A 10,554-nucleotide genomic window follows, 5' to 3' on the forward strand; every position below is an offset into this window, starting at 1 on the left:
GAGCTAGTCGTAGGCAACAGGACCTCTTGACCACCTTCTATCATTGTATCATTATACTGATACGGCACAACTTTATCAAATGAATACGGGACTGGGCCCGCTAACCGTATAACCAACGATGATTCTGATTTATTGATGACATTATTACTGTTGCTGCTATCGTACTGAATTACCAATCTTTCTGGTTGCTTGAAAATGGGCACTATGACATTTACATCGTCATCTACATGACAGGATTGAACAATTTGAATCATGCCTTCATCCATCAGTCACTGGATGTCCCTTTTCACAACTTCGCAACCCCTCGGGTTAATATTATAGATAACACAACTGTCATGGTCATGTTCACAATCACTCACCAAACAAATATTCTTGTGCATCTGCACCAAGGATCTCCGGATAAAACGCACATCAAAAACCTTAAACTCGCCAGGAAAACCATCCACCATATTCACAGAAGAGTTCCCATGAGCAGGCAATGGATTTGCTTTCACATTCGGCGCACGGTCCTCGAAGGACACCATTCCACTCTTCATCAGCTTCTGAACCTCATACTTGAGCGGATAATAGTTGTCTATATCATGTTCGGGTGCTCCTTGATGAAAAGCACAACGGAGCTCAGGCTTATACCACCATGGAAGTGGTTCTGGAATTTGCGGCGGGTTTCTTGGTTGGACTAGGATCTTGAGAACCAAAGAGGGATACAATTCTGCATAAGACACAGGAATTGGGTCGAAAGAGACCTTTTTACTTTTAAAGTTTTGTTGCTGATGATTGTTGTTGTTGTAGGTGTTTGCTCGTTGTCGCGGTTGTTGTTGTTGCCGTTGTGGTTGTTGAACTGGTGTTGATTGTTGATTAGAAAATACAGGGATAACTGAAGATACTTGATAATGATGTTGACGAGATGGTTGATTCCTTCTGATCTGAGGCCTCCTCTGCCTCCCACTGCTTATTGCATTCGCTTCATCGTCCTTTTTCTTCCCAAAATTACTACCATATCTCTTACTTGACGATGCTTCATCTTTCGATAAACGTCCCTCTCGGACTCCTTCCTCAAGCCTCATCCCCATGTTTACCATTTCGGTAAAGTCACTGGGGGCGCTAGCAATCATTCGTTCATAGTAAAATGAACTCATAATTTTCAGAAAGATCTTTGTCATCTCTTTTTCCTCCAAGGGAGGAGTGATCTGAGCAGCCAATTCCCTCCATCTCTGCGCATACTCTTTAAATGTCTCCTTATCCTTCTGAGACATAGACCTTAGCTGGTCTCTATCAGGCGCCATATCCACATTCTACTTATACTGCTTGACAAAAACCTCTCCCAAGTCATTGAAAGTATGAATGCTTGCACTGTCTAATCCCATATACCATCTGACTGCAGCATCGGTCAGACTGTCTTAGAAGTAGTGAATCAACAATTGATCATTGTCAGTCTAAGTAGATATCTTGCGAGCATACATCACTAGATGACTGAGCAGACAAGTGTTCCCTTTATACTTTTCAAAGTCAGGCACTTTGAACTTCACTGGGATCTTTATGTTGGGCACTAAACACTACTCAGCAGCACTGTTTCCAAACAAGTCTTTACCCCTTAGATTCTTCAAATCCTTGCGCAGCTCAAGAAACTGATCCTTCATTTCATCTATTTTCTCGTAAACATCCGAACCCTCAGACGGCTTGGAGTGATAAATGGTGTCCTCTACACGAGGTAAGGTGTGCAAAACGGGAGGTGGCACAGACATGACCGGGCTAGATGCCGGCATGGAAGCAAAAGTAGGCGAAAAGCCTTCAGGCATAAAGTTGGATGACATTCTCCGCGGGAATCCGGAAGACATGCTGGGTGAAAAATGGGTGGTAGTAGCAGGCATGGTAGAGGTAGCCACCTCTGAAATAACTTTCCTCTGAGGAGGAGGAGTTGCAGGCATCGAAGAAGCTTGGCTCTGAGTAGCAAGAACTGACTCCATCATGGCAGTCAGGCGGGCGATCTCGTCCTTTAACTCTTTGTTCTCTTGCTCCAAATGCTCCATAATTCTCAGATGATTGGCGCGAGTGTTGTACCGATGACTCAGCTTGGCTAAAGCACAGAAGAAACACCAATGAGACATATGGCGAAAGAGAAACCTGCTTATGTACATGATGCATGAAATGCAATGCTTGTTTATTTATATTTATTTTCAAGGAACTTACTATATCATTTGTATATATATATATATATATATATATATATATATATATATATATATATATATATATATATATATATATATATATATATATATATATATATATATATATATATATATAAAGAACTGCAATACTTTTTATATGACCAAAAATCTCTTTTAATTTATAATTGGAAGGATTACACTGAGTACAATTTCAGAAACCAAAATAAAAGTACAAGAGAAAAGGAGACTAGTCATCCTAAGGATCCCTAGCAACAATGTCAGAAGACCTAGCTGAAGGCGCGTACTTCCTTCGAATGCGACGAATCTCGGCCTCAACAGAAGCCTTCATCTGAGTCTTCTCGAGGACAAGCTGATCAACAATCTTCTTCCAAGCAACGGAAGGCTGAGGCATGCTAGAAGATGAAACCTCCGGCTCTCTCTGTCTCTTTGTCACTCGGTCTTCAAGTAGCTCAATGAGTGCATCCTTGTCCTTAGACTCCAAATGCAACTCTTCATGCTTCTTGCTCAAAGACCGGAAACATTCTTCCCACATATCTTTCTCTTGCTTCATCTTGACGAGCGCGTCTTCCAACTCCTCTACATATTGGTTAGGGAGAGTTAATGGCTCAACCACAACCATAGACATAGGTCTTTCACAAGGATAAGGCCTCTTCAACTCCAAAGTTCTCTTCTTCACCCAAAGAATGTAAGCTTCCAAAGCTACACAATTGCACAGACCATGCTCGGATCTTCCCTTTCTATGCACATTATGCCAAGCACGTACAATCTTCTGCTTCAAATGTTGGGGATCTTTACCCTCTTGATAGAAAAGACCTTTTGACAAAGTGTTATTAGGTTTGTCTCTCAAGGGAAACCCAATTTGACGATGAGCCAAAGCAGGGTTGTAATTAATTCCTCCTTGTCTACCAATGAGAGGCACATTAGAGAATTCACCACAACTATCAATAATCTCCAAACTGCTCAAAGAAGGATCATACCAAACTATATCTTCATTAGTGAGAGACATAACTCTCTGAGACCACCTTAGACATTGTTTGTTCTCCACAAAAGTAGGTGTCTGAGGCAAGTGCAAAATAAACCACTTGTACTAAAGAGGAATACAACAGACAATAGTTCCACCACCCTTAGAGTTCCTTAGATGCAAAGAGAAATACATATCACCCAACAACGTAGGCACAAGATTCCCAATCAAGAAAAGTCTAATGGCGTTAACATCAACAAAACCGTCAATGTTAGGGAACAAAGCTAATCCATAAATGAGCAACACAAAGATAGCTTCAAAAGCGTCCACACTACCATCTTTTGCAAAAGTAGTAGCTTCCTTGATGAGGAAATTGTAAGAACAAAAATAGTTCTACAACAGATTCCAAGATTTTGATGATAACAAAGGATGAAACCAAAAATGGCACTCTAACGAAAAGTTTCTAAGTATGCAAGACTCTAAACAAGAAGAAAGGAATCTGGTCGCGACATCAGATAGAGAATCAAATCAGATACAAATTATCAGAACATCAGAAGCATCTGAAGAAGAAGCGCGCCCTGGAAGTTCTGACTTTGAGCAACGGTATATCAGAAATTCCAGAAGTCTCAAGATCATCTGAAGACAACACTGGATATCTAAAAGATGAGGACTATCAGAAGCTCTGAAGCCACATCTCAAGATCTCAGTTTAACAGAGTGACGCAGACTCTGATAATGGATTTCCTTATCCAGAAAGAGTAACGGCAACCTCAACTTTAAGTGGAAAGAAACTATATTTGGAAAGAAGTTATTCAGGGAGACAAACTTGTTATGGCAAGAAACAACGAAGTTATGGCATTAAACTCTCATCAAGATAAATATTTGCCATCACCACAACGGTCGTTTTTCACCGGTATATAAAGAACGACGAACCTCATTGAGAGACACACCTGAACGCACAAAATTATTCTACTCTCTCTCTAATCTTTCATGAGCTTTTGCTCATAATGTGAAATTTCTTATTTTCCCTAATTGTTGTAATACTTGCTTTATCCTAGAAGTACTATAGATTAGAAATTCTATTTTTACCTAAATTGTTTAATTCCTCAAGTGACTCTGCGCAGTCTGTATACTTGAGAGGACTAAGAGATCTTTCTCTTAGACGTTGGTTGTAATAATCTTTTAAGATTAGTGGATTAAGTCCTTGTTGAAGGCGAAATCACCTTGGTCGGGTGGACTGGAGTAGCTTTGTGTTATAAGCGAACCAGTATAAAATCCTGTGTGATTTTATTTAGCAAAAGCGCTTATTTTCCAAAACAATTCAAACCCCCCTTTCTTGTTTTTCTCACCTTCAATTGGTATCAGAGCTTCGGCTCTGTTATTGATTTTCTAATCAAACACTTAACCGTGTAGAGAGATCCAGAACGAGAAAAACTATGGCCCAGACAAACGAAAGAGACAGTTACAATGCTAAGCCTCCTGTCTTTGATGGAGAGAAATTCGATTACTGGAAAGATAGAATTGAAAGTTTCTTTCTAGGCTATGACGCTGATCTCTGGGACATTGTCACAGATGGATACACACCTCCTGTAACTAATGCTGGAGTTGAAGTTCCTAGAAGTAAGATGACAGAGGATCAGAAGCGCGTATTCAAGAATCATCACAAAGCCAGAACGATACTTCTCAATGCCATATCCTATAATGAGTATGAAAAAATCACCAACAGGGAAACAGCTAAAGATATACTTGATTTTCTAAAGATGACTCATGAAGGAAACTCTCAGGTCAAAGAAACAAAGGCTCTGGCTCTAATCCAGAAGTATGAAGCCTTCAAAATGGAGGATGACGAAGCCATAGAGGTAATGTTCTCTAGATTCCAAACTCTTATTGCAGGTCTCAAAGTTCTAGACAAAGGATACACAACTGCAGACCACGTCAAAAAGATAGTCAGAAGCTTGCCAAAGAAGTGGAGACCCATGGTCACTGCTCTGAAGCTGTCAAAGGATCTGAACAACATCAGTCTTGAAGAGCTTGTCAGTTCCCTTAGAAGCCATGAGATAGAACTAGAGGAAGATGAGCCTCAGAAGAAGAACAAGTCTGTAGCATTAAAGTCCATATCTGAAAGACGCAAATCTGACAGAAACAAAGCATTCCAGGCCGAAACAGAAGATGCGGATGACTCTGAACAGGAAGATTCTGATGATGAAGAAGAATTGTCCCTCCTGACCAGAAGAGTTAAACAACTCTGGAAAAAGAGGAACAACAACTTCAGAAGACCAAGACCCAGAGGGGATCGATCAGAATCAACCTCAAAAGGTAAAACTAACAAAGATGTTACTTGTTATGAATGTAAAGAAACAGGTCACTACAGGAATGAATGCCCCAAGCTAAAGAAAGACAGCTCCAGAAAAGAAAGCTTCCAGAAAAATTCCCTCAGAACCAAGAAGGGATTAATGGCTACCTGGGATGATAGTGAATCTGACTCATCAGAATCTGACGCTGATGAACAAGCCAATGTGGCGTTCATGGCCACCACATCCAGGAACAGTTCAGATGAAGAATCTGAATCAGAAGAGGTATTCACTGAACTCTCTCGATCTGATTTAGAATCATGCTTGTCTGAAACTCTTAACTCATATCAGAAACTAAAACAAAAATTTAAAGCAGTAAAAGGTTGTCTTGAAGAAAAATTTGAAGAATGTGGCAAACTTGAGATGACAATTCTAGAACTCAAAGATGAAAACAAAGTTTTAACATCACTAAAAGATGCAGCAAAGAAAAATTGCTTAAAACTACAAGAAGCGTTATCTCAAGCTCCACAAACTTCAAATACGATAATTTATAAATACGAAAAAGCCTTTCAAAAGTTTCTGAAAAATGGGATAGGAAGGAGTGTAATGGCATCCATGATTTATGGAGTCAGTCAGAACAATAGAAAAGGAATTGGGTATGATCCTAAGGAAGATAAAACTTCTACTAGTGACCAACTTAAATCTCCATTTTCATATCACTATACACACACACAAGAGCAAAAATTTGAAAATGCTAGAAAACCCAAAGTGATAAGAAACTCTGGGAAAACTAATCAGAAAGGACCCAAGAGACTCTGGGTACCAAAAGATAAGATTGTTTATGTTGCAGATATCTTATGCAGCAAAGTTCAAACACCAGTCATGGTACCTGGACTCTGGATGCTCGCGACACATGAAGGGAAGAAAGTCTATGTTCCAAAGCCTGGAACTTAAAGATGCTGGATTCGTAGGCTTCGGAAGAGATCAGAAAGGAAGGATCAGAGGCTCCGGAACTATTGGTAATGGTACTCTTCCCTCTATATCTGATGTCCTTTACGTAGAAGGATTAATGCATAATTTGTTATCCATAAGTCAATTAAGTGATAACGGTTATGATGTGATCTTTAATCAAAAAACATGTAAAGCCATAAATCAAAATAATGGTTCTGTCCTATTCACAGGCTAGAGGAAAAACAATATTTATAAAATTAATCTTTCTGATTTAAAAGAACAAAATGTGAAATGTCTGATGTCTGTTCACGAAGAGCAATGGGTATGGCATAGACGCTTGGGCCACATTAGCATGAGGAAACTATCTCAGCTAAATAAACTCGAGTTAGTCAGAGGCCTACCTAAACTGAAGTTCTGTTCAGATGCTCTATGTGAAGCATGTCAGAAAGGGAAATTTTCAAAAACTTCTTTCAAAAAGAAAACTATTGTTACTACCTCTAAGCCTCTGGAACTTCTTCACATTGATTTATTTGGTCCTGTGAAAACAACATCAGTCAATGGAAAGAAGTACGGACTAGTCATTGTTGATGATTTCAGTCGCTGGACATGGGTGAAATTCCTTAAACACAAGAGTGAGTCTCACTCTGTATTCACTAGTTTCTGCTCCAAAGTGCAAAAAGAATTTGACTCTAAAATTATCAGAGTCAGAAGTGATCATGGTGGGGAATTCGAAAATAAATCCTTTGAGGAATTATTTGACTCTAATGGAATATCCCATGATTTCTCCTGCCCTAGAACTCCACAACAAAATGGAGTTGTAGAGAGGAAGAATAGGACACTCCAAGAGATGGCCAGAACTATGATCAACGAAACCAATGTGGCTAAGCACTTTTGGGCCGAAGCTGTAAATACAGCGTGTTACATTCAGAATAGAATCTCCATAAGACCTATTCTGGAAAAGACTCCCTATGAACTGTGTAAAGGAAGAAAACCAAACATTTCATATTTTCATCCATTTGGATGTTCTTGCTTTATTTTAAACACTAAAGAACATCTGAACAAGTTTGACTCCAAAGCACAGAAAGGTATTATGTTAGGATACTCAGAACGCTCTAAAGGCTACAAAGTATACAATACAGAAACCAAAATTGTGGAAGAATCAATTCATGTCAGATTTGACGATAAGCTTGACCCTGAAAAGTCAAAGTTAGTTGAAAATTTTGCAGATTTAGAAATCACTCTTGCAGGATCTGACAAAGCTCCAGAAGCAACTACCACTCAGAACTCTGAGGAAATTAATCCTCCATTAATCCCAAAGAAAGCTAAAAGTCGCCTCAACATATCTGAAGAATTGATTCTGGGCAACAAAGACGAACCTGTCAGAACCAGATCTACCTTCAAGACCTCTGAAGAGACTCCTCTGGGACTAGTGTCTCTGATCGAGCCTACGTCCTGTGATGAAGCACTTCAAGATAACGACTGGGTTTCAGCCATGCAAGAAGAGTTAGATCAATTCACAAAGAATGATGTCTGGGATCTTGTTCCCAAACCCAGAGGCACTCACGTTATCGGAACCAGATGGGTATTCAGAAACAAGCTGAACGAGAAAGGAGAAGTCGTTAGAAACAAAGCTCGACTGGTAGCTCAAGGTTACAGTCAACAAGAAGGTATTGACTACAATGAGACCTTTGCTCCAGTCGCAAGGTTAGAATCTATTCGTCTTCTTGTATCTTTCGCTATAAACCATTCTATTAAATTATATCAAATGGATGTCAAGAGCGCATTCCTTAATGGTTACATATCAGAAGAAGTGTATGTCAACCAACCTCCAGGTTTTGAAAATCCAAATTTTCCAGAACATGTTTTTAAACTTAAAAAATCTTTATATGGACTTAAACAAGCTCCTAGGGCTTGGTATGAACGTTTAAGTAACTTTCTTCTGGAACACAATTTTATCAGAGGGAAAGTTGACTCCACACTCTTCTATAAGAACCTTAACAATGATCTCATGATATGCCAGATATACGTTGATGATATTATTTTTGGTTCAGCTAACGCCTCTGTTTGTCAAGAATTCTCTGAGTTAATGCATGCAGAATTTGAAATGAGCTTAATGTAAGAACTAAAGTTCTTTCTGGGAATTCAAATTAACCAAACTTCAGAAGTCACGTACGTTCATCAAAGCAAATACATAAAAGATGTTCTGAAAAAATTTGACATAGCTGAATGCAACTCTGCAAAGACTCCCATGCATCCAACATGCATTCTTGAAAAGGAAGAAGTCAGTAAAAAGGTTTGTCAGAAGCTTCATCGTGGTATGATAGGCTCCCTTCTCTATCTGACTGCTACTCGACCTGATATTCTCTTTAGTGTCTGTCTATGTGCCAGATTCCAATCAGATCCTAGAGAAACTCACTTAACAGCAGTTAAGAGAATTTTCAAATATCTGAAAGGAACTCCTAACATGGGCCTGATGTATGAGAAAACATCAGAGTATAGACTTTCGGGTTACTGTGATGCAGATTACGCAGGAGATAGATTAGAACGAAAAAGCACATCTGGAAATTGTCAGCTCCTAGGAAACAATCTGATATCCTGGGCCAGCAAAAGACAGTCAACTATCGCTCAATCAACTGCAGAAGCTGAATACATCTCAGCATCACTGTGTACAACTCAGATGCTCTGGATGAAGAATCAGTTAGAAGATCTACAAATCTTCGAGAGTAACATTCCTATCTTTTGTGATAATACTGCTGCCATTTGTTTAAGTAAGAATCCCATTCTACACTCCAGAGCCAAGCACATCGAAATAAAACATCATTTTATCAGAGACTATGTTCAGAAAGGGATAGTAACATTGAAGTTCATTGATACAAATCATCAATGGCCAGATATCTTTACTAAGCCTTTAGCTGAAGATAGATTTCTTTTTATCTTAGAAAATCTGAACATTCAAAATTGCCCTGAATAAATTGTGCCTCTGAAGATGTAAAATGAGACTTTGACATAAACAAATGAGCTTCTGCCTCTGACTCGGATACTTCTACCAAGTTAAGAAGATATCTGAGTTAGAAATCTCCAGGAACCATTCGTTTGGTATTCCTGAAGATCAAATAAAGCAAACACGTGGAGTGAATTGCGTCTAACCTTGGAACTTCTAGACAGCTGTCCAGAAGAAATTCAAAGGACAGACGTTTGAGATCTCCTCGAGCAGCGTGCATACTGTTGGGATTAGACATTCATTAATGAGCCATAATCATTTCTCCCTCTAAACGTGCTAACTTGGTTTTTGTGCTAACTCTGATTTGCGTGTCGTTTTGCATGCGTTTCTTTTGGGTATTTAAACACTCCTCTCACACTTCACACACACTTCACTCTCACTCACTTGTTAAAACCTAGTTCTCTCAGGCATTTCTGCAAACAGTTGATATTCATCTCAGCTCTTCATCAACAATGGATTCTCAACAACAATCTGTATTCAACTATTCTCAGCAAATGAACTCCAGCAACGCAGCTCAAAGCACATCTACTCCAACCATTACAGGCGTAACTACAACACCAGTTTACAAGGAGCCTCACATTCTTGACCGTGAGCCTCATATAAATCTTGCAACTCCTTTTGAGAAACTGGACGTCTTGTGTGAATCCCTGGTGGATTTCAACAACATGAAGAGAAATGGCGTAGACCTCACTGAAGAACTTCATCAACAAGGTTGGGGAAACTATTTTCAACGCCTCTACGGTCCAGTTTACCCAAATCTTATTAAGGAATTCTGGAGGTTTGCTGATGCTGACGATCATTTCATCGTCTCCCACGTCTTGGGTGTAAAAATAGTGATAACTGAAAAGTCAATCGCTGCCTTACTGAACATGGAAAAGGCTGGAGGAAGAAGAATCTACAACATAAATCCTAGGGCGAAATACATTGCTCATGAAATCAACCCCACAATCTTCAAACTCAACACAGAAGGCAATCCCTCAAAGAACAAGAAACTACATCAGAATCTCCGGGTGTGGCTGAAAATCATTCTGGGAACTATTCATCATCGCCCAGCATCAAACTCATCAGATTACATCAATACATATCAGAAATGTATTATGTATTGTATTCAGAAAGGTCTGAAGCTCTGCCTCCCTGCACTCCTCTTCAAATACCTCAGAGA

This window comes from Lathyrus oleraceus, chromosome 1 (assembly GCF_024323335.1).
Source record: "Lathyrus oleraceus cultivar Zhongwan6 chromosome 1, CAAS_Psat_ZW6_1.0, whole genome shotgun sequence".
Taxonomy (NCBI): Eukaryota; Viridiplantae; Streptophyta; class Magnoliopsida; order Fabales; family Fabaceae; genus Lathyrus; species Lathyrus oleraceus.